Source organism: Oncorhynchus mykiss, chromosome 25, assembly GCF_057628025.1.
Source record: "Oncorhynchus mykiss isolate SJ-2025 chromosome 25, ASM5762802v1, whole genome shotgun sequence".
Taxonomy (NCBI): domain Eukaryota; kingdom Metazoa; phylum Chordata; class Actinopteri; order Salmoniformes; family Salmonidae; genus Oncorhynchus; species Oncorhynchus mykiss.
The window spans coordinates 52,617,872-52,641,811 of record NC_143046.1 but is presented as its reverse complement, the minus strand read 5'-3'; the positions used below and the strand labels follow the sequence as shown (position 1 = coordinate 52,641,811).

Below are 23,940 nucleotides of genomic sequence, written 5' to 3'. Positions count from 1 at the left end.
CGAAGGAGAGGAGGACCAAAATGTAGCGTGGTTATAATTCATGGTTCTTTAAAACCTGTTAAGGATATGGCAGACATACGCCCCCTTTGGAGAGATTGGGTACCCCTAGTAAACTGGAAAAAAAATCTGTCAAAAATTGCTAATATATGCAAATAAAAATTATTATTGGATAGAAAACACTCTAAAGATTCTAAAACCGTTGGAATTATGTCTGTAAGTATAGCAGAACTCACAGGGCAGGCATTCTTCCAAACTAGTTTTTGTGGCCATGAAAGTTGGAGCAACTTTGACGTCATGGCCCCCACCCTTCCCAACCAGTTATGATTCTGGGGACACTTTCTATCTCTTCCGCTAGATGTCCTCTTTCAGTAGAGCTTTGAATCGTTCAAATCCCGCGAGAATTGACCCTATGGGAGTGAAATTAGTGCGTGCCACGAGAGAATAGGCTGTGCGTATGGGCGCGAATTGGTCCCAGCCATTCCTTTGTTCCAGCACTCAAGAGAAGGGCAGACGATGGCCGATTGAATTGAAGTTTGTTTTGCGTGTCTAAAACATCCTAAAGCTTGCTTCTGCACTTAGTTTGACCTGTTTAGTCGACATATAATATGTAATTTTGAAGTTTTGATGCGCAACTTTTCCGGACCAGAGGACGTTTTGGGTGCATTTCAGCTGATGTTATTAGCAGTAGCTAATACAAAGACGCAAGACTTGAAACCAAACGATGTATTGGGTAAGTATGAAGCCTTCCAGAACATTCTGAACGAAGACCATCGAAGGTAAGGGAATATTTATGCTTAAATCTGTGTTTCTGTTGACTCCAACATTACGTAGAAATGTAGCTTGGAACTGAGCGCTGTCTCAGCATATGGAATAGTGTGCGATTTCTGTAACGTTAAAAATAAATCTAACACAGCGGTTGCATAAAGAAGCAGTGTATCTTTCTAACTATATGTAGAACATATATATTTAGTCAAAGTTTATGATGTCTATTTACGTTATCTTGCCGCGCTACATAGATTTCCTGCGGGCATTTTTGAGTAATTTCTGAACGTGAACTCACTGTAAATGGACATTTATGGATATAAATGGCATATTATTGAAAAAAAAAAAATATGTACTGTGTAACATGTCATATTACTGTCATCTGATGAAGATTTTCAAAAGGTTAGTGAGCGATTTATTTTTTAATCCTGCGTTTGTTGATTGCATGTTTTGGCTATTCAAATGAGCTGTGTCTGGTGGTGGTTTTACATATATATGTGCTATGTTTTCGCCGTAAAACATTTTAGAAATCTGACTTGCTGGCTAGATGAACAAGGTGTTTATCTTTCATTTGAGCTATTGGACTTGTTAATGTGTGGAGGTTAAATATTTTTAAGAATATTTTTGCGTTCCATGCGCCACCGTTTCAGCTGAACGTGGGAGGGTTGATTCCCAATTGGGAACCAGTATCGTAGACAGGTTAATAAGAAAACTCCCACATGCACAAACTACAAAACAACGTGAAAACCCGAAAACAGTCCCGTGTGGCACAGACACTGACACAGGAGACAACCACCCACAAAAACCCAACACAAAACAGGCTACCTAAATATGGTTCCAATCAGAGACAATGACTAACACCTGCCTCTGATTGAGAACCATATCAGGCCCAAACACAGAAACAGACAAACTAGACATCCAACATAGAATGCCAACTCAGATCACACCCTGACCAAACAAAACATAGAAACATACAAAGCAAACTATGGTCAGGGTGTGACACTCAGTGGTTTTGGCCAAAAGATAGCACTGAAATGCCGGGGACATTTCAGGCAGCTTTCGTAAACAATCAAGACTAAGATGAATAATATCATAATATCATTGTTTTCTTATTCCTTTTCATCTCGCCGACTATGATTGGTTTGTGTTCCCTAATCTGCTGACGACACCGTCGATGAGATCATCAGGCTTAATTGTCATTTGAATTCAAATGATTCTGGAACGAGGCTCGCAACATATCCAAGGATGTTAGACAAACAATTACTGTTGATTTTAATAAGCTTGATGACAGTTTGAAGTATTTTCATACTATCAAAATATGAGCAACTCTATCAAACTTGTTACGGTGAGTGAATGAGGACCCAAAAGCGAACTAACTTAAACAGAGCTTCTTTAATAACCAAACATAGGTAGGCTCAGATAGACCGGCAGATTCCGACAGGACAGGACAAGGTTTACAGCAAACATGACGATAGTCTGGTTCAGGCATGAAACACAACAAACAAGAATCCGACAAGGACAGGAACAAAAACAGAGAGAGATATAGGGACCTAATCAGAGGGAAAAAGGGAACAGGTGGGAAACGGGGTGAATGGGTAGTTAGGAGGAGACAAGGCACAGCTGGGGGAAAGAGGGGGAGAAAAGGTAACCTAACAACGACCAGCAGAGGGAGACAGGGTGAAGGGAAAGGACAGAAACACACAACATGACAATACATGACAGTACCCCCCCACTCACCGAGCGCCTCCTGGCGCACTCAAGGAGGAAACCTGGCGGCAACGGAGGAAATCCTCGATCAGCGCACGGTCCAGCACGTCCCGAGAGGGAACCCAACTCCTCTCCTCAGGACCGTACCCCTCCCAATCAACGAGGTACTGGTGACCACGGCCCCGAGGACGCATGTCCAAAATCCTGCGGACCCTGTAGATGGGTGCGCCCTCGACAAGGATGGGGGGGGGGGGGGAAGACGAGCGGGGGCGCGAAGAACGGGCTTAATACAGGAGACATGGAAGACCGGGTGGACGCGACGAAGGTATCGCGGAAGAAGAAGTCGAACTGCGACAGGATTAATGACCCGAGAAATACGGAACGGACCAATGAACCGCGGGGTCAACTTGCGAGAAGCCGTCTTAAGGGGAAGGTTCTGAGTGGAGAGCCAAACTCTCTGACCGCGACAATATCTAGGACTCTTAGTTCTACGCTTATTAGCAGCCCTCACAGTCTGCGTCCTATAACGGCAAAGTGCAGACCTGACCCTCTTCCAGGTGCGCTCGCAACGTTGGACAAAAGCCTGAGCGGAAGGGACGCTGGACTTGGCGAACTGAGATGAGAACAGCGGAGGCTGGTACCCGAGGCTACTCTGAAAAGGAGATAGCCCGGTCGCAGACGAAGGAAGCGAGTTGTGGGCGTATTCTGCCCAGGGGAGCTGTTCTGACCAAGACGCAGGGTTGCGAAAAGAAAGACTGCGTAAGATGCGACCAATAGTCTGATTGGCCCGTTCTGCTTGACCGTTAGACTGGGGGTGAAAGCCGGAAGAGAGACTGACGGAAGCCCCAATCAAACGGCAAAACTCCCTCCAAAATTGAGACGTGAATTGCGGACCTCTGTCCGAAACGACGTCTGACGGAAGGCCATGAATTCTGAAAACATTCTCGATGATGATTTGTGCCGTCTCTTTAGCAGAAGGAAGCTTAGCAAGGGGAATGAAATGAGCCGCCTTAGAGAACCTATCGACAACCGTAAGAATAACAGTCTTCCCCGCTGACGAAGGCAGTCCGGTGACAAAATCTAAGGCGATGTGAGACCACGGTCGAGAGGGAATGGGAAGCGGCCTGAGACGGCCGGCAGGAGGGGAGTTACCGGACTTAGTCTGCGCGCAGACCGAACAAGCAGCCACGAAACGACGCGTGTCATGCTCCCGGGTGGGCCACCAAAAACGCTGGCGAATGGAAGCAAGCGTACCCCGAACGCCAGGGTGGCCGGCTAACTTGGCAGAGTGAGCCCACTGAAGAACGGCCAGACGAGTAGGAACGGGAACGAAAAGAAGGTTCCTAGGACAAGCGCGCGGCGACGGAGTGTGAGTGAGCGCTTGCTTTACCTGCCTCTCAATTCCCCAGACAGTCAACCCGACAACACGCCCCTCAGGGAGAATCCCCTCGGGGTCAGTGGAGGCTACTGAAGAACTGAAGAGACGAGATAAAGCATCAGGCTTGGTGTTCTTAGAGCCCGGACGATAAGAAATCACGAACTCGAAACGAGCGAAAAACAGCGCCCAACGTGCCTGACGCGCATTAAGTCGTTTGGCAGAACGGATGTACTCAAGGTTCCTATGGTCAGTCCAAACGACAAAAGGAACGGTCGCCCCCTCCAACCACTGTCGCCATTCGCCTAGGGCTAACCGGATGGCGAGCAGTTCGCGGTTTCCCACATCATAGTTACGTTCCGACGGCGACAGGCGATGAGAAAAATACGCGCATGGGTGGACCTTGTCGTCAGAGAGGGAGCGCTGAGAAAGAATGGCTCCCACGCCCACCTCTGACGCGTCAACCTCGACAACGAACTGTCTAGAGACGTCAGGTGTAACAAGGATAGGAGCGGATGTAAAACGATTCTTGAGGAGATCAAAAGCTCCCTGGGCGGAAACGGACCACTTAAAGCACGTCTTGACAGAAGTAAGGGCTGTGAGAGGAGCTGCCACCTGACCGAAATTACGGATGAAACGACGATAGAAGTTCGCGAAGCCGAGAAAGCGCTGCAGCTCGACGCGTGACTTAGGGGCGGGCCAATCAATGACAGCTTGGACCTTAGCGGGATCCATCTTAATGCCTTCAGCGGAAATAACAGAACCGAGAAATGTGACGGAGGAGGCATGAAAAGTGCACTTCTCAGCCTTCACAAAAAGACAATTCTCTAAAAGGCGCTGGAGGACACGTCGAACGTGCTGAAGATGAATCTGGAGTGACGGTGAAAAAATCAGGATATCGTCAAGGTAAACGAAAACAAAGATGTTCAGCATGTCTCTCAGGACATCATTGACTAATGCCTGAAAGACAGCTGGAGCGTTAGCGAGGCCGAAAGGAAGAACCCGGTATTCAAAGTGCCCTAACGGAGTGTTAAACGCCGTCTTCCACTCGTCCCCCTCCCTGATGCGCACGAGATGGTAAGCGTTACGAAGGTCCAACTTAGTGAAAAACCTGGCTCCCTGCAGGATCTCGAAGGCTGAAGACATAAGAGGAAGCGGATAACGATTCTTAACTGTTATGTCATTCAGCCCTCGATAATCTATGCAGGGGCGCAGAGACCCGTCCTTCTTCTTGACAAAAAAAAACCCCGCTCCGGCGGGAGAGGAGGAGGGGACTATGGTACCGGCGTCAAGAGCTACAGACAAATAATCCTCGAGAGCCTTACGTTCGGGAGCCGACAGAGAGTATAGTCTACCCCGGGGGGGAGTGGTTCCCGGAAGGAGATCAATACTACAATCATACGACCGGTGTGGAGGAAGAGAGGTGGCCCTGGACCGACTGAACACCGTGCGCAGATCGTGATATTCCTCCGGCACCCCTGTCAAATCACCAGGCTCCTCCTGTGAAGAAGAGACAGAGGAAACAGGAGGGATAGCAGACATTAAACATTTCACATGACAAGAGACGTTCCAGGAGAGGATAGAATTACTAGACCAATTAATGGAAGGATTATGACAAACTAGCCAGGGATGGCCCAAAACAACAGGTGTAAAAGGTGAACGAAAAATCAAAAAAGAAATGGTTTCGCTATGATTACCAGAAACAGTGAGGGTTAAAGGTAGCGTCTCACGCTGAATCCTGGGGAGAGGACTACCATCCAGGGCGAACAAGGCCGTGGACTCCCTTAACTGTCTGAGAGGAATGTCATGTTCCCGAGCCCAGGTCTCGTCCATAAAACAGCCCTCCGCCCCAGAGTCTATTAAGGCACTGCAGGAAGCTGACGAACCGGTCCAGCGTAGATGGACCGACAAGGTAGTGCAGGATCTTGAAGGAGATACAGGAGTAGTAGCGCTCACCAGTAGCCCTCCGCTTACTGATGAGCTCTGGCTTTTACTGGACATGAAGTGACAAAATGACCAGCAGAACCGCAATAGAGACAGAGGCGGTTGGTGATTCTCCGTTCCCTCTCCTTAGTCGAGACGCGGATACCTCCCAGCTGCATAGGCTCAGCTCCCGAGCCGGCAGAGGAAGATGGTAGTGATGCGGAGAGGGGGGCAACGGAGAACGCGAGCTCCTTTCCACGAGCTCGGTGACGAAGATCAACCCGTCGCTCAATGCGAATAGCGAGTTCAATCAAGGAATCCACGCTGGAAGGAACCTCCCGGGAGAGAATCTCATCCTTTACCTCTGCGCGGAGACCCTCCAGAAGACGAGCGAGCAAAGCCGGCTCGTTCCAGCCACTGGAGGCAGCAAGAGTGCGAAACTCAATAGAGTAGTCTGTTATGGATCGATTGCCTTGACATAGGGAAGACAGGGCCCTGGAAGCCTCCTCCCCAAAAACAGATCGATCAAAAACCCGTATCATCTCCTCCTTAAAGTCCTGATACTGGTTAGTACACTCAGCCCTTGCCTCCCAGATTGCCGTGCCCCACTCACGAGCCCGTCCAGTAAGGAGAGATATGACGTAGGCGACACGAGCAGTGCTCCTGGCGTAAGTGTTGGGCTGGAGAGAAAACACAATATCACACTGGGTGAGGAACGAGCGGCATTCAGTGGGCTCCCCAGAGTAACACGGCAGGTTATTGATTCTGGGCTCCGGAGATTCGAAAGCCCTGGAAGTGGCCGGTGGATCGAGGCGGAGATGGTGAACCTGTTCTGTGAGGTTGGAGACTTGGGTGGCCAGGGTCTCAACGGCATGTCGAGCAGCAGACAATTCCTGCTCGTGTCTGCCTAGCATCGCTCCCTGGATCTCGACGGCTGAGTGGAGAGGGTCCGAAGTCGCTGGGTCCATTCTTGGTCGGATTCTTCTGTTACGGTGAGTGAATGAGGACCCAAAAGCGAACTAACTTAAACAGAGCTTCTTTAATAACCAAACATAGGTAGGCTCAGATAGACCGGCAGATTCCGACAGGACAGGACAAGGTTTACAGCAAACATGACGATAGTCTGGTTCAGGCATGAAACACAACAAACAAGAATCCGACAAGGACAGGAACAAAAACAGAGAGAGATATAGGGACCTAATCAGAGGGAAAAAGGGAACAGGTGGGAAACGGGGTGAATGGGTAGTTAGGAGGAGACAAGGCACAGCTGGGGGAAAGAGGGGGAGAAAAGGTAACCTAACAACGACCAGCAGAGGGAGACAGGGTGAAGGGAAAGGACAGAAACACACAACATGACAATACATGACAAAACTACCGCTCAAAGTCTCAGACTGTGATTTGATGACTGTGATGTTTATCACCAAACAGCATCTTAAAAAGGAAACACTCTTTACATAAATATGCTCACACTAACTTATGACTTGAAAACGCTGATGAATATTTGTGAGACATACAAAAAAAAGAGACAGTTTCAGCCATTTCCCTCACACACACACACACACACGCACACACACACACACACATTTATTGGGCTATAAATTCTGGTAACCACACCCCACACCAAATCTAATGACAAAACTATAAAATCTGAAAATGTGGATGTTTACATCAACAAATTACCTTAAAATCATTGCATTGTCATCTCTCTTATCAAAATGAAGACAACAAATACATACATTTACTCAAAAACATTTGTATTATCCCATAAAATTATCTGTACTCCTAATTTTTGGTTCCCATTCTTATTTTTCTTTGCGACTCGACTGCAATTCCCCCGCGACCCGGACTTACAGTTGAAGTCAGAAGTTTACATACACCTTAGCCAAATACATTTAAACTCAGTTTTTTTCACAATTCCTGATACTTAATCGTAGTAAAAAATCCCTGTCTTAGGTCAGTTAGGATAGCCACTTTATTTTAAGAATGTGAAATGTCAGAATAATAGTAGAGAATGGTTTATTTCAGCTTTTATTTCTTTCATCACATTCCAAGTGGGTCAGAAGTTTACATACACTCAATTAGTATTTGGTAGCATTGCCTTTAAATTGATTAACTTGGGTCAAACGTTTCAGGTAGCCTTCCACAAGCGTCCCCCAATAACTTGTGCGAATTTTGGCCCATTCCTCCTGACAGAGCTGGTATAACTGAATAAGGTTTGTAGGCCTCCTTGCTCGCAAAAGCTTTTTCAGTTCTGCCCACACATTTTCTAATGGATTGAGGTCAGGGCTTTGTGATGGCCACTCCAATTCGTTGACTTTGTTGTCCTTAAGCCATTTTGCCACAACTTTGGGTCGTTGTCCATTTGGAAGACCCATTTGCGACCAAGCTCTAACTTGTCTTGAGATGTTGCTTCAATTTATCCACATAAATTTCCATCCTCATGATGCCATCTATTTTGTGAAGTGCACCAGTCCCTCCTGCAGCAAAGCACCCACACAACATGATGCTGCCACCCCCGTGCTTCACTGTTGGAATGGTGTTCTTCGGCTTGCAAGCGTCCCCATTCTTCCCCCAAACACAACGATGATCATAATGGCCAAACAGTTCTATTTTCGTTTCATCAGACCAGAGGACATTTCTCCAAAAAGTACAATCTTTGTCCCCATGTGCAGTTGCAAACTGTATTCTGGCTTTTTTATGGCGGTTTTGGAGCAGTGGCTACTTCCTTGCTGAGCGGCCTTTCATGTTATGTCGATATGGGACTCGTTTTGCTGTGGTTATAGATACTTTTGTAACTGTTTCCTCCAGCATCTTCACAAGGTCCTTTGCTGTTGTTCTGGGATTGATTTGCACTTTTCGCACCAAAGTACGTTAATCTCTAGGAGACATCTCAGCGTCTCCTTCCTGAGCGGTATGACGGCTGAGTGGTCCCATGGTGTTTATACTTGCGTACTATTGTTTGTACAGATGAACGTGGTACCTTCAGGTGTTTGGAAATTGCTCCCAAGGATGAACCAGACTTGTGGAGGTCTACAATTTGTTTCTGAGGTTTTGGCTGATTTCTTTTGATTTTCCCATGATGTCAAGCAAAGAGGCACTGCGTTTTGAAGTGCTTGAAATACATCCACAGATACACCTCCAATTGACTCAAATTATGTCAATTAGCCTATCAGAAGCTTCTAAAGCCATTACCTAATTTTCTGAAATTTTCCAAGCAGTTTAAAGGCACAGTCAACTTAGTCTATGTAAACTTCTGACCCACTGGATTTGTGATACAGTGAATTATAAATTAAATAATCTGTCTGAAAACAATTGTTGGAAAAATGATTTGTGTCATGCACAAAGTAGATGTCCTAACCGACTTGCCAAAACTATAGTTTGTTAACAAGACATTTGTGGGGTGGTTGAAAAACTAGTTTTAATGACTCCAACCTAAGTGTATGTAAACTTCCGACTTCAACTGTATGTGGTACATTTTCACAACTCTTAAGGACAAAAATCTAAACACATCATCAAAATGACTCATATTTCTAAGTACAACAAACAAATGAATAAAGTCCCTTGTTCACTCTTTCAATTTGGATACATATTCAATCTAAGTATTTGCTTCTAACATGCAATATTCACTTTACTTTTTGCACGATTTTCTTGTAATTTGTCAAAATAAAAATAACTATAAAATAATCAACCTGCTCAAAACTGCTAAATACTGAAACAAAATTATGTAGTGCCTAGTTACTGTAACGTGTATAGTTTGATAACTGCTGAACACTACATTTCAATATTTTTACCTCAGAAATGTATAAATTTGACATAAATTTATTGGTACACCCAAATGATACATATATATATATCAATGTGGCTATAAATACCACATCATCATTCTCCATCTGCTTAAATAGGACAACTTGGAAAGAGTCACTATGTGCTACCATTTGGAATTATAGTAGTAAAATGTACTGCTGAAATACCTGAGTTGTTTAAAACAATATATTCAATGTGTGTCAGTGCACATACTGTACCTCCTGCCCCTGTCTTACTGTGGTTCCGGCCATGCCGCTGGAACATTAGGGGCCGCATCCCCCCTCCCATCTGCCCCCGCCTTGAAGTCTCCAGGCTGCGGGCTCCGACAGGCAGCGTTGCCGTGGTGATGGATGACTGTGCGCTGAGTTTCAGTGTCAGAGTGTTGCTCGGTTGCTACCTGCCGTGTGTGTCCCTGTCTCAGCCTCACAGTCAGGTCAACTCTCCTCTTCTCTGCCTTTACTTAGAGAGCCCCACTTTACAGGGAGCAGAATACCTTGTTTAGTTTAGTTTATTATGGTCCCCATTAGCTGTTGCACATGCAGCAGCTGCTCTTCCTGGTTTGACATGCGTCAACGAATGGTGATTGTTTGCAGGTGCTATCTGTTGGAGTGGGGCGGGGTTTTGCCTTTAGAGCACTGCAACCTATACACGGATCAAATAAATTAACTAAACACTGGGCATTTAAAGCCAAAACCCCACCCCACTCCAACAGGTAGCACTTGCAAACAATCACCATTAGTTGACGCATGTCAAATGAGGAAGAAAGAGAGGAAGTACAGTATACAGAGGTAGACGGTGGAGTTCAGAACAACAAAGCTGGGTAGAGGAATGTAAAAGAGGGTTTCAATTAAGGGAGCGATGCTGGTGATGCTTTATTCAAATTGTCCCATGTAGATGGTTTGTAGATTGTTTGTAGATGTTCAATAGCTGTGAACAACATTTCAACTAACTATCCACTAACCCTAACCCTTACCCTAAACCTTACTCTAAACCTAACTCTAACTGAAACCTTAGCAAGTAGTTGCTTATCAACAGATAGTTTGTTGATAGTATGACCATCTGTAGATAATCTATATGGGACTGTCCAAATAGTGGGACTGCTACCTATGAGGAAGCCAGGGTCTCTGGGGAAAAAGAGGGTTTGGAGTTGACGTGTGTCTGGCACAACATTCATCACAGGGCCTCATTAATTAGGGCGAGCCGCCCCGCTGTCGACAAATTCCGGTGAGAACGCAATTCAAATAAATAATCATAAAAAATATGGATATTAAACATTTAGGTACATACAAGTGTCTTATGTCGGTTAAAAGCTTACATTCTTGTTAATCTAACTGCACTGTCCGATTTACAATAGGCTTTACAGCGAAAGCATGCCATGTGATTGTTTGAGGACGGTGGCCCACCAAACTATTTTTCCACCGGCACATGCTTCATAAAATCACAAATAGCGATTAAATATTCACTTACTTTTTGAAAATCTTCCTCTGATTTGCAATCCAAAGGGTTCCAGCTACAACATGTAGTGGCGTTTTGTTAGATAAAATCTTTCTTTATATCCCAAAAAGTCAGTTTAGTTGGCGCCATCGATTTGAGTAATCCATGCAGAGAAAGGAATCCAAAAAGCTACCGCTAAACTTTGTTAAAACAAGGCAAAATACATTTCTATTAAATTCTCAGGTACCCTAAAATGTATTTAAACTATAATATTTCATACGGAAAGAAGTATGTTCAATAGGAAAACGATATTAGCAGGTGCGCATCCTCTTTATCGCACGCACAGACTGATTTCCAACTCTGAGTCCCAATACTAAAACTCAGAATTCTCCCTTGTTTTGGAAGAAACAAGCCTGAAACCTTGAATAAAGAGTGTTGACATCTAGTGGAAGTCATAGGAATTGCAATCTGGGAGCTGCATTTGGATATGCCCCCATACTTTCCATTGTAAGAGCATGGGCTCTCTCAAAAAAATAACTATCTGGTTGGTTTTTCTTTGGATTTTCTCCTACCATATCTATTGTGTTATAGGCTCATATGTTAGTTTAACATTTCTACAAACTTCAAAGTGTTTTCTATCCAATGGTACCAATTATATGCATAGGCAGTTTACTTTGGGCACGTCAGTCAGACAGGAAGTGGAGAAAAATAAACCCTAGCTTGAAGAAGTTTTAAGTTCCATAGCGGTACATACTGGCACTCGCACACACACAGACATGCACGCACGCACGCACACAGACACAGACAGACAGACACACACACACATGGGCCCTCATGACAAAGAGACACTTTGTCAGCCATCTTCCTCAGCCAATCTTCCAACCTTCATCAACTCAATTAGCTATTCCCAAGGTGCTGAGGATCACAGACCTAAATGGAGATACATGTACACATGTAAACTTTTGTCTGTCTACATGATGCTACAGTTCAGTGACATGCCTCAATTCACTGAGGAGCAAGTCACATAGGGCAAATTAAGGGGATGGTATAAATATACAGCATGCTAACCCCTACCACTCTCATTGGTTTACACTCCATGGTGTTAATGCTAAGATGTAACCAATGAGGCAAGCAAACAGTTTTGATTGTTGATTCTCTGGGGCCATACATAAACAATTTTCTAGGTATCCGCCCAATTTTGGTTTTGGGATCCTGGTACTCTCCTGACACAAGAGTTGTGAGTTAAGGTCATCTCTCCTTGACTGTAAAGCATTTTAGGTTTCAATGATGGGCTCCCGAGTAGAGCAGCGGTCTAAGGCATTGCATCTCAGTACAAGAGGTGTAACTACAGTCCCTGGTTTGAATCCAGGCTGCATCACATCTGGCTGTGTTCGGGAGTCCCATAGGGCGGCGCACAATTGGCCCAGCGTTGTCCGGGTTGTGGCCGGGGTAGGCCATCATTGTAAATAATAATTTGTTCTTAACTGACTTGCCTAGTTAAATAAAGATGACATGGTCTACTACAATGGCTTATGACTGCCAAGTTAAGGCTATACCAAAGCCCAATGGCTCCCTCTGCCTTCCTTTGCAGGCACTCTCATTCTCTCTCTCTCTCTCTCTCTCCCCTGTTGCTCTGCTAGTATGGTCCCGGGGGATGACGTCATCAGCGGTAGGGGGACAGCCAGCACCATTCCTGGTCACCATCTGGCCCAGAGTGTGGGGAGGGCACAGCAATATGACCCACGGGTGCCCACGCGAAAGCAGGCAAATGCCACACATGCCTTCTGCTGCCAGGTTAGAAAACACCGCCACCCCTTCTGGACTATATATCCCAATGTCTGTGGCTTTGCACTCTGCATAGTCAGACTTGAGATTCATTTTTTGATGCTTTATTGACTTAAAGGATAGTATGGGATGTATCTACTTCCCCAGAGTCAGATGAACTCGTGGATACCATTGTTATGTCTCTGCATCCAGTATGAAGGAAGTTAGAGGTAGTTTCGCAGACCAATGATAACTAGCATTAGAGCAATTACTTGAAGTCTGTAGGGACAGCTAATATGCTATCTATTCACATGGTTAGCAATTGCGCTGACGCTATTTAGCAACTTCCTTTAAACTACACACAGAGACAAAAATGGAATCCACGAGTTCATAGGACTTGTGGAAAGTAGATAGAAGGGGTTAATTGCCAAAATTCTGAACTATCCCTGTAAATCCATATTAAGTCAACTTATCTCAAGTCTGAATAGTGAATGTGGTTAAATGTAGTAGAGTTAAAATGGTTATTCCATCAAACTTCAAATTATTAGAATAGTACACAACGCAGAACAGAACAACCAGGTTGAGGGTCAGTGGCCAAAGCCCGGGAACAGGAATATTCCAAGTTCAGACAGAAGGGGGGAGTCATATCGCTATGATCGGCAGGAACTTTACTTTTGGTGTCTATTTTTAATTGTTGCGCTACTGGTGCTGCTTGTTGATGTTAGGTAGGCATCTATAGTAGCTGAATGATGTTAACATCTTCAGGTTTTGTTTCATTAAATGTATTTTATTTCATCTGGGTGCTTGTGTCACCTACTAACACCCTGGTATTACCCATAGCTCCCGTTCTCCTCGGTCCCAGAAAACACAGAGAGAAAGGTATGTGTTGCAGATTACTCCTTTGTAGAAGTCCATAACGTGAAATATCCCAAAGTTAATGCTGTATATATTGTTATAAGGGAGTGTGAGACTATTGAATCATGTAACCTTCAGAGTTTTATTGTTGTTATTAATATAGTTTACAGAGTGCTAAAAGTGCTGCTGTTGCTAGCTAGCATGCCGTTTTGTGATGCAGACGGTTAGTTTAGCTGCCGGCTGGTGCTGGCGTTGCATTATGGGAGATGTAGTTTGGTCCTCTACGGTCTGAATGGAATAGAGGTGATTTCACGTTGTAACTTTATGTTGTTTATGTTGCAGTGTTTTTGTACATGAGTTGTTGTATTTTGGTACTGTCAACACTGAAAGCACCTAGCAATGTATTGGAGATGTGAGACAGGATATGTGTTTTACCTTTCTTCATGCTCCCGTATAGATCAACTTGTCAGATGGTGCATTGGAGACTGATGTTTTCCTGTCCTGTCTTTTCACACTACTATTGCAGGTATGGTTCTATTGTCTAATAACTAAGATTATACATTATTTCTATTAGGGAGTGGTTATTATTTTATAGTATACATTATCGCTTTATGTATGATTGTGATTGTGTGAGTCCGAGAAAACACTGAGGGTGAAAGAACAACTTGTCAGATGGTGCGTTGAAGACTGATGTGTTCCAGTCCTATCTTTTCACAATACTATTGCAGATCAACATAAAAGCCTAAAAGACAGCCGTGGTGTCGATCTTCATTTCTTCGTTCTCCTGTGGTACATCAGAGACTGTTACGTTGATGCTGTTGACCCGGATCACTGGTTGCTGCGGAAAAAGGAGGAGGTCAAAAGGAGGGTGAAAAAAGAAGCGGATCAACAGATCAGCTGCAGCAGATCGCCGGGGGAACCCCTACACAGAACTGGATCGACATCACACTTTTAGAACATTTGAGGGCAAGGTGAACTTTGGACAATATGTTGGGTACACCTCAGTTGTATGAGATTACAGAACAGGAGAGAGAAGACATGTCAGGTTTTGGTGATAACAATGTACATGTTACTCCGGTTGGTGTTACTGTGAGAGAGATCCACAAGGTATTGCCACTGGGGTGGGGCGGGGGGCTCAGTTGGCCAGTATGGTGGAACATAGTGCTAGAGCCAGTCCTCTTAGATACCCAGCAGTCGATACTAGAGTGCCAAGTGTTAGCAGTAGCCAACCAGAGCATGTTAGCAGTAGCCAATCAGGCAACGATAACAGTGAAGAGTCCCAGAAAGCCTAGTAGGGGGTGAAAATGAAAACCTAACCCAATTGCAAGCCCTAGCAGAGTTAGTCAAACAACTGGGCAGTGAAATGGGAAATCAATTGCCGCTAGTCTAGCAGGGGCTGGTGCAAGCACTCCCCCTCCCCAACCAATAGTAGAAATACCTGATTGGTCAAAGGTCAACCTAATTCTGAAGTCAAGACGTCAGAGAACCACCCCACTTCCGGGGTGATCGCACAGACCGGTGCACAGCGACTGAATGGCAATAACTTATGCAAGCTTACTTGAAAAAGAAGGGATGCAGTATATCAGAACAGGGGCAAGAGATACAGGATAGACCTTTGGGGCGGGTTAAAGACATAGTCAGAATTGGGCTCCGTGGAAACCCTCTCGTTAACATAAGCAGAGACCCTGAAGCCATATACAATATCTTGAGGCAGCACTTTGGAGAAGCAATCTCGTCCACAATTGCATTAGGATACTTCTATGAAACCTTTCCAAGACAGTCGGAGAGCTGCTTGGATTATTGGGTTAGACTGAACAAAGCAATTGACCTTGCCAAGGAATGCTTGCAAAGACAGGGAAAAAAAGTGGGTGATCCAGGTCATGAGGTGACCATGATGTTTGTTAAGCACTGCCCTGATCCAGCACTGCATGCCGCTCTTAGGTGCATGCCTATTGAAAATTGGACCGTTGGGAGATTTGCAGGCAATGATTGACAGCCATCACAGAGACAAACAGTCAACCAGACACAGGGCGCAAAGTACTGCCAAGGTAGAAGTTGTGATCACCCCCGATGCTTGGTGTATGACTCAACCAGAAGCAGTCGGTCATGATAATTCAGCCACGCCCACTAACAGTGATCAGGCTCCATTGAACAAAGTGATTTCTCTCCTAGAAAAGCTCCTGTCAACCCAGGAACAGAATCAAAGGAGAACTTCGGCCAGAACGCCACAAACTAATACAGCTGCTGGTCCCTGTAGAATTTGTAAGGCCTCAGACCATTCAACTCAGTCGCACTGCTTTAAGGAGGGCTTATGCTTCAAGTGTCACAGGACAGGCCACAGAAGCTTTGAATGTCCATCAAGAAAACAAGTTGGAGAGGCAACTGCTGAGGCTCCCCCTGGGCCCGCTAAACCAACATGCTCACACCAAGAGGGGGGCAGTGTGGGCGAACATGTTACACCCCCGCAGAACATCACGGATATAAGGACTGGAAACACAATGAAAACCGAGGCGATTTATCAGAAAATAGAGAGTATTGACAGTCTTTTCTATGATCCAGTAAGAAATTGTAGAACTTCAAGCTCTGATAGATAGTGGGTCTATGACCTGCTCGTTGAGTGAGTCAGCTGAAGACACACTTCTGAGATGTAATGTAATGAGTCTAGAAAGCCAACTCAAGCAGTTCTTGTAGGCTGCGGGGGCAACCAGGCACAGCCTAAGTATGAATATGACTTGAACATAGATCTTTTAGATTGCGAGATGGCAGTGTCTGTTTTAGTTGTACCTGGACAGACAGACGATATGATAGTTGGATCGAGCGCCATAAAACACATAATGCAACGGGTTAAGAAAACAAAGTGGTATTGGGACAGCCTCTCCAAACCTGCCAGAGGAGATTCACATGGACTTTTACTCAGCATGCCAGCCAACGTGAACCGCTGGCACGGTGGCAAAATACCAGACAAAGTGGGAACTGTAATGCTCAAGCAGAGTGTGACTCTCATGCCTCAACATGAACATTTGGTCTGGGGAAAACTGAAAGAAAAGGTGCCGCTATCAGTTGGTAGTACTGTAGTCATAGAGGCCACTACAGCACGATCTGCACCAAGAAGTGTACTAGTAGGACGCACTGTATGTCCTTTGAGGGGTGACAAGTGGGTCCCCATGAAAGTGATCAACATGTTGGACCACCCTATTGTTCTCCAAGTTGGCTGATGTTCACCCATGCCTAGCCCTAGAAGACTCAGAGCTCTATTCCAGCCATGCTGAGAACTCCAGTAAGGTCCAGTCTGCTCTTCAGAATGTCACCCAAGCTGGGAAAAATGTTCAGTTAGTGGAAAAAGGACAAAGGAGTATCTGCAAAAGTTGGAAGAGTTGGGCTTAACAGAAGATAACATAGAGTCCTGTGAAGTGTCTGTTATGTGGAAAGGAAAACTAGTGGACCTTATTGCTCAGTATGAAGGCATCTTCTCCAGGGACCGACTTGACTGTGGAGAAGCAAAGAACGTCATCCACCGTATCCGACTCAAAGATGAAAAGCCTTTCAGGCTGCCGTACAGGAGGGTCTCTCCATCCGACTACCAGAAACTGAGGCAGACGTTGGAGTTAATGGAGGAGTGTGGAATCATCCGAAAGTCCAGTAGTGAGTGGGCCTCCCCCTTGTCCTGGTTTGGAAGTGATTTCAGATTGTTGAACCAGAGGACAGAGAAAGATGCATACCCATTGCCCCATCAAGCCGATGCTCTCGCTGATTTTGGAGGGAACTGCTTCTTCAGTACTATGGATTTGACTTCGGGATTCTACAACATCCCCATACATGAAGCTGACCGCAATTACACAGCGTGCACAACACCCACAGGTTCATTTGAGTACAACAGAATGGCTCAGGGGTTATGTAACAGCCCAGCAACATTCGCCAGAATGATGACCTCGATCTTCGGCGACCAGAACTACTTGTCCCTCCTGTGCTACTTCAATGATCTCCTGGTTTTCGGGAAGAGTGAGCAGGAAGCCCTGGACCGTCTTGAAATGGTGTTCTCCCGCCTTAAGGAACACAACCTGAAGCTAGCTCCAAAAAAATGTTACCTCCTCAGAAAATCTGTCAAGGTTTTAGGCCATTTTCCATCAGGTCAGCTGCTGTGATGTCGTTGATTGCAGACACTTTTCCTGGGTCGGTTGCAATGCCCTCTGCCGTGACGATATGGCCTAAAAACTTGACAGATTTTCTGAGGAGGTAACATTTGTTTTGAGCTAGCTTCAGGTTATGCCTGTTTATTGCAATCCACCCCATGAGTGCACAAAAAATCAGTAGGCTAGTTATTGGTTTTGTAACACCATTGCTTAAAAACCTAAGCCCTCCAGTTTGGTTCTAGTCTTCAGAGGATTGTTATAATTGAGTTTCTCATAATTACTGAGGAGCTAATGCATCTTAAATGGCCTCTAAATCAAGGGTAAATATTATTTTGGACACCTTCCACCTATACTTATTGTGTGCTTTGGGCTTGAAGGAGCTCCCTTATTACTATGTATAAGAGATTGGTATCTGTGTGTGAGTGAGTGTGTGTGTGTGTTACCATGTTTGTTTTACCGTGTATGTGTTTATTAGTGTTTTTGTTTCAGTGCACGTCTACTGTTGATGTGTGTTGTTGGCAAGAGCGAAACCGACAGAGAAAACCAGACAGCTACTTGCAAGAGAATAAAGGATGAATAAAACAAGAGACAAAGAAGGAGGAGAAATGACATATCCCGTGAGATCGCTCTCCCTCCCTCTCTCCCTCCCTCCCTCCCTCCCAATTTGTCTCTCCCTCCTTCGCTTTCTACTGTACATTGAATCCCTCCCTGCCGCTCTCCCTTTCTCACTCTCCCTAGCTCCTTCTCTACTGTACTGAATCCCTCCTTCACTCCCATCCCAAGTCTGTCCAGGACTACTGCTCTAATCCGGGAGTATGCCGATGGGGTGCCCAGGGGAACAACCAGGCCTGCTGGTCTGTTTTTATTCTCCATAATACAGCCGGGCCTGCTGGCCTACTCTGCCTACTCAGAAGCCATGAGCGTGCTGGGAAACATAGGCTTTTCACTAGGCATACAGGTTGACACTCCTCTCCTTCTCTCCCAACACATGAATGAATTGGAGGCTGATTTGCCCCGAGGAGAAACAGTGAAAAGACAGCAAGTTTGTGTTGCAAATGGCACCCTATTCCCTATGTAGTGCACTACATTTGACCAGGGCCCATAGGACTTGGTCAAAAGTAGTGTATTACATAGGGAATAGGGTGCCATTTGTGACAAAGTTCCCAGTATATCTCCAGTTCCCAGTATATTTCCAGGGGCGACTCCCTGTATGCTCTCCCACATGAAAGATACAAACTCTGTATGTATACGTGCACATGAACAACTACATATACCAAGTTGCAGGTGTACCATAGCCACAACCCATAGCCAGTTGCAATAAGTTAACAGAGAGCTTTACCTAGATCCACAGATGCCAAACAGTCTTCCTCCCCTTGGCCAGCCAAACAATCTTTTTTTTGTCGTTTTTATCTCTTGCTAATCCCCTACTCATTGAAAGAAGTCAGAGTAGGATTACCCCATGTAACAGGAAGTGAGTTGGACTAGAACAGCTGGGCCCATTTTAGCATGTCCTCTTCTCCTCACTCCTCCTCCCCCTATCCTCTCCTAATATGTGAAACGCAACTGCCCGTATCCGATGCCCAGGGTCTGGGAGTGACGAGAGCGATGAGAGTATCAAGAGCGACGAGAGCGATAACAGCCTGTGTTAACTGCGTACAATGTTGGGCGATGAAACAACGGAAGCCACTAATTTTCAATTGAAGAAAAGTGATGAGAAGCGAAGTGGGCAGGAGACCATTGGACAATGCGAGCATGGGCAAGGCATCGTGAAAAGGGTGTGAGCTGAACTTTATGCAAATACTCCAATACCTCAGCATGATTGACCAATCTAAGTTCACTATAGCTTCCAACCCCTACTTGGCTATTGATACCTACCTGTCGGCTTGATAGCAACAACATGGTGAGCCACTCTGGACGAAGCATGGCTAAGCAATGCAAGAGCCACGAAAGCAAAAAGAGCTATGAGAGCGATAAGAGTGACAAGAGCGACGGGAGCATGATGCTGTCTTCGTGGCCTTCTCTCTTTGCGCGCTGTCATGTCTTCTTATTCATTTGGATTTGAAGCCCCCTCTCTCTCTTGCCTGTTGTGAAATTGCTCTCTGGAGACAAGGGTCTCCAAGATTAAATCAGGTGTTGTTCTATTTTTCCTGTCAAGCTGCTTTAGATTGTAGAATTCGCCCGGCGGAGGGATTGCATTGACTCAAGCAGAGATCTCTGTTGATGTGCCAGGTTTGACAAATAGCCTTTGGTCAAGAGGCAACAGCAGTGTATTATACGAGTTTGTTTCAAACAGTAAAAAGTTTATTTCGTTACTTTCATTGTTTTGTTTGTCACCTATGCTCTCTATCGCCCACACCTCTGTTTGTTGAGAATAACAATTGTATGTTTGTGTGTTTGTGTAATTATTATTATTATTATTACTACTGCTACACGCTATTAGTGTATGCTGAGCCCAACTGACAGCCATGCAACACGGTCAAGCATCTTGTGTATGTGTGGGGTGAGTGAAGGGGTGTGAGTGTGTGGTGGGTTTTGTGTGTGTGTGTGTGTGTGTGTGCGCGCGCGCGGCCAAGACATGCACAGAAAACATTATACAAACACACACACATACACACCACTATTCTAGCCACAACAAGCTGTCAGAGCCCTTACGTCTCTCTGCAGTCTCTTTTAATTAGATCTTAATTGCCTGATTAACTCTGTCCATCGATGAGAGAGGGGAGACGGAGAGGGAGAGCAAAAACAGCTGAGGCATCGAGAGAGCGAGGAGGAGCGATGGAGGATGTATAGAGACATACGTACATAGAGAGACGATTCAACTTCAAAGAGGGGGTCAGTTCCAAAAGGAGTGAGAAGTCCCGGGCCATAAGAAAGCATAACGCGGTTAAAGATATGACCGCTGTTTCCATGATGGATACCCTGGAATTCCATCCATGTTAATTTCTGACCCCTAGCCTCAGGATGCCATTTGGTTGTACAGTACATGATGAAACACATCATTACTCAGTTGTTTTTGCTCTGGCCTCAATTGTAGTATTACACACACACACACACACACACACTCACTAAACCCCCCCACACACTCACACCCCTCTACGCACCCCACACATACACAAGATGTTTGACCCTGTTGCTTAACTGTCAGTTGGGCTCAACGTACACCAATAGTGTGTAGTAGTAGTAATAATAATATATTTGGTTGGTGGGTGCTTATATTTGTCCTGTTAGTTATTTAGCAAATTCCAACTCCCCCTGACACACCCTCAGAGAGTGGGGACACAGCCAGGGTCAGCCATTATCAACAGCGACCCTGGAGCAATTAGGGTTAAGTGCCTTGCTCAAGGGTACATCAACTGATTTGTCAGCCTTGTCAGCTCTGGGATTCAAACTAGCAACCTTTGTTGTTACTGGCCCAATACTCTAACCGCTAGGCTACGTTCCACCCTATTCATGCAGTTCCCTGTATGAATGTGAATGTGAGCCAACAGATCCAGCTGTGCCATCCAGCCATGAGAGACCAAGTAATCCCCACTTTATTTTGATCTCTCTTTTGAACGTTTTCAATGAAAGATCTCTTCTTTTGAAGGCCTAATTGATAGATGCTACTAAGTGCAGGCCTAGAGCATAGGTCTCTGTTTTCTTAGTGTTTTGTCAGTACAGGTAAAATATATTTTCTTATTTAAAATGTATTAAGTTCTGTCCTTGAGATGTTCTTGTCTGTTAATATTGTATATTAGGTCATGTTTTATGTTTTGCGTGGACCCCAGGAAGAGTAGCTGCTGCAATAGCAACAGCTAATGTGGATCTGAATCAAATAACAAACAAATCTCATCATTTTTTTTCCATTGTATCTATGGGGTGCTATCATAGTGTCATAGTGTACATGCTGCATGCGCAGTGGGAGGATGGGAGTGAAGTATTCATGTGGGAACTCCGTCTTTGCTAGAAGAGAAGATACAGTAATGTACCTCCCTTTTACCTCTCCTCTCTCTCTCTCACACACACACACACACACACACACACACACACACACACACACACACACACACACACACACACACACAAACCTCTCTACCACCCAGCCCTAGATAGATACTTTCAACATCACCCACCCCACAACGTGGGTGGTACCACAGATACAACTGAAAAGGAGAGTGCTGTAAAACTAACGAACAGGTTGTTTTTATTGAATTGTGTGTGCACGTGTGTGTGCGTGTTTGAGAGAGAGAGCGAGAGACTACAGTTTATTTGTAAGATGATGTCATGCAGACAATAAAATGCATTTAAAAAATCAAACATACATTTGCAACAATAACATAGCGATCTATTAGAGTGTCAAACTGGGATTGCCAGGATTATTTGTGGAGCATTTATATCATTATTTCAGTACTCAAAGAAAGCCGACAGATTCCATCCAAGAAATGCAGCTGGGATGAGAAGAAGATTAAGGGAGGGTTTTCTTGGCTTCTTTTGTGGTTTTGATTTGTATTGGCCAATATTGGGTGCTTTCTTAGCTGGAATGCCTTTCCCCACCTCTTTTCTTCCTCTCTTTCCTCCCTCCCTCGCTCCCTCTATCTGTGTATTTGTGTGTGTGTTTGTGTGTGTGTGTGTGTGTGTGTGTGCGAGCGAGCCAGTGGAGCGCACTATAGAGACCTCCTGTCTGTCACAATTGCACATGTTTCCCATTAATGTGACAAACACACTTGACATCCCATTTCCCCACACGCAACACCAAATGGATTATGGGAAGTTGATATCCCGCCGTCGCCGAGCAGCGCATACATGATACAGTCCCATCTGGGATCCCAGAGGAGCGGCAGCGGCTGCCACCGCCACAAACCAAGATGGCTGAAATGCTTGACTGGCACCTGATTCCATCCCGAGTGAAGGGCAGCGTCAAAGGGGGCAGGAATGCGTTGTGGCACTCTTTATTAGGCCGACCAGACGTTTCGGTGCGTGACATGTGCTGCTTGTTGACATGAGACAATGTCTTGGGAATGTGGTGGACATGTGGTGTCAGAAAGTTCTGAGCTCCACCTAGTATTGTACTGAGTGTGTGTGTGCGTGTGCACGCTCGTGCGTGCGTTGTCACTGCTCTACTATTACTGATGTCAGTGATTGCTCTTTGTTGCTCGTGAAGGTGAGGTGGGCTGCTGTAGCTGTGGATGGTAGTTAGCTGTTGAAGGTAGTGGTGGGAATGTCTCAGAAGCATTCAGTTGCTGCCATCTACTGGTTGAAATGGCGACCTGCATATTTCTGCTCTAGTTGCTGCTCTTCTGAGTCAGTAATGTGTCAGTCGCATCCTGTGACCACCTCACTTATTGGTACTGGTGAGTAGCTTGTAGCATTGAATGGCAAAAGATGATGCAGTTTACATGTAAAGGGTATTTGATTTAGCTTCTTGAACATAGATGTACTTAAACGCCAAACTGTTTCTAATCTACTGAACACAGACAGTGGGTGGTTAGGAAGGTGGGTGGTTAGTGGAAGGTATAATTTCTTAGGGATTTAAAATTGAGCTCTATCATGTCAATACAACATAAGGCCCTAAAGCCAATCTTCTGAGTGTAGGCCTATATGGCTGCATTTACACAGGCAGCCCAATTCTGATCGTTTGCCATTATTGGTCTTATGACAAATTAGAGCATTTGGCAATAATTGGGCAAAATATCAGAATTTGGCTGTGAACAACTGCACTTGATACACTGATACAATCAGATCATAAAGCCTTCCTAATGAGCAAGGACTGTGTATACGTAGCGCGATTCCATCACAGCGTGCCCTAAAAAAATACTTTTGATATCTCTGATTATTCCGGCAGTTCTCACAGAGAAACTTCATTGAGAGGAAGGATGTTTGACAGTCTTTTTACATTTACATTTTTTGAAAATAGTGAAGAATGATACAGATCAGGACATATTGGTGTCATTATACTCCTTATAGTGGGCTTTAAAATATTGAGTATGTCTAGATTCTGAATAAAAAAAATAAAAAAACATTAATTTATGCAACATAAAAATGATTCATATGAATATCTCCAAAGTACCCTTTTTGACTGGCTGATTCAAAATGGCTACTGTGGGATCCTTCCGTTTCTTGTTGTTTTCCCATGTATGAAATACCACATTCATTAATACAGCATCATTTCTTGCTTTCATGCTCAGTCTCTCTTCTTCTGTGCTGTCT

General features: G+C 45.0%; 1 long non-coding RNA gene across 1 annotated transcript; it reads left to right on the top strand.

Annotated features, from left to right (window-relative positions):
* The first annotated feature begins 101 nt into the window (after positions 1–101).
* LOC149972042 (uncharacterized) lies at positions 102–22,050 on the top strand. The gene is made up of 5 exons (XR_016491880.1): positions 102–730; positions 12,646–12,799; positions 13,610–13,648; positions 14,082–14,150; positions 14,353–22,050. It is a non-coding gene; the product is annotated as an uncharacterized LOC149972042 (long non-coding RNA).
* The last annotated feature ends 1,890 nt before the right edge of the window (positions 22,051–23,940 follow it).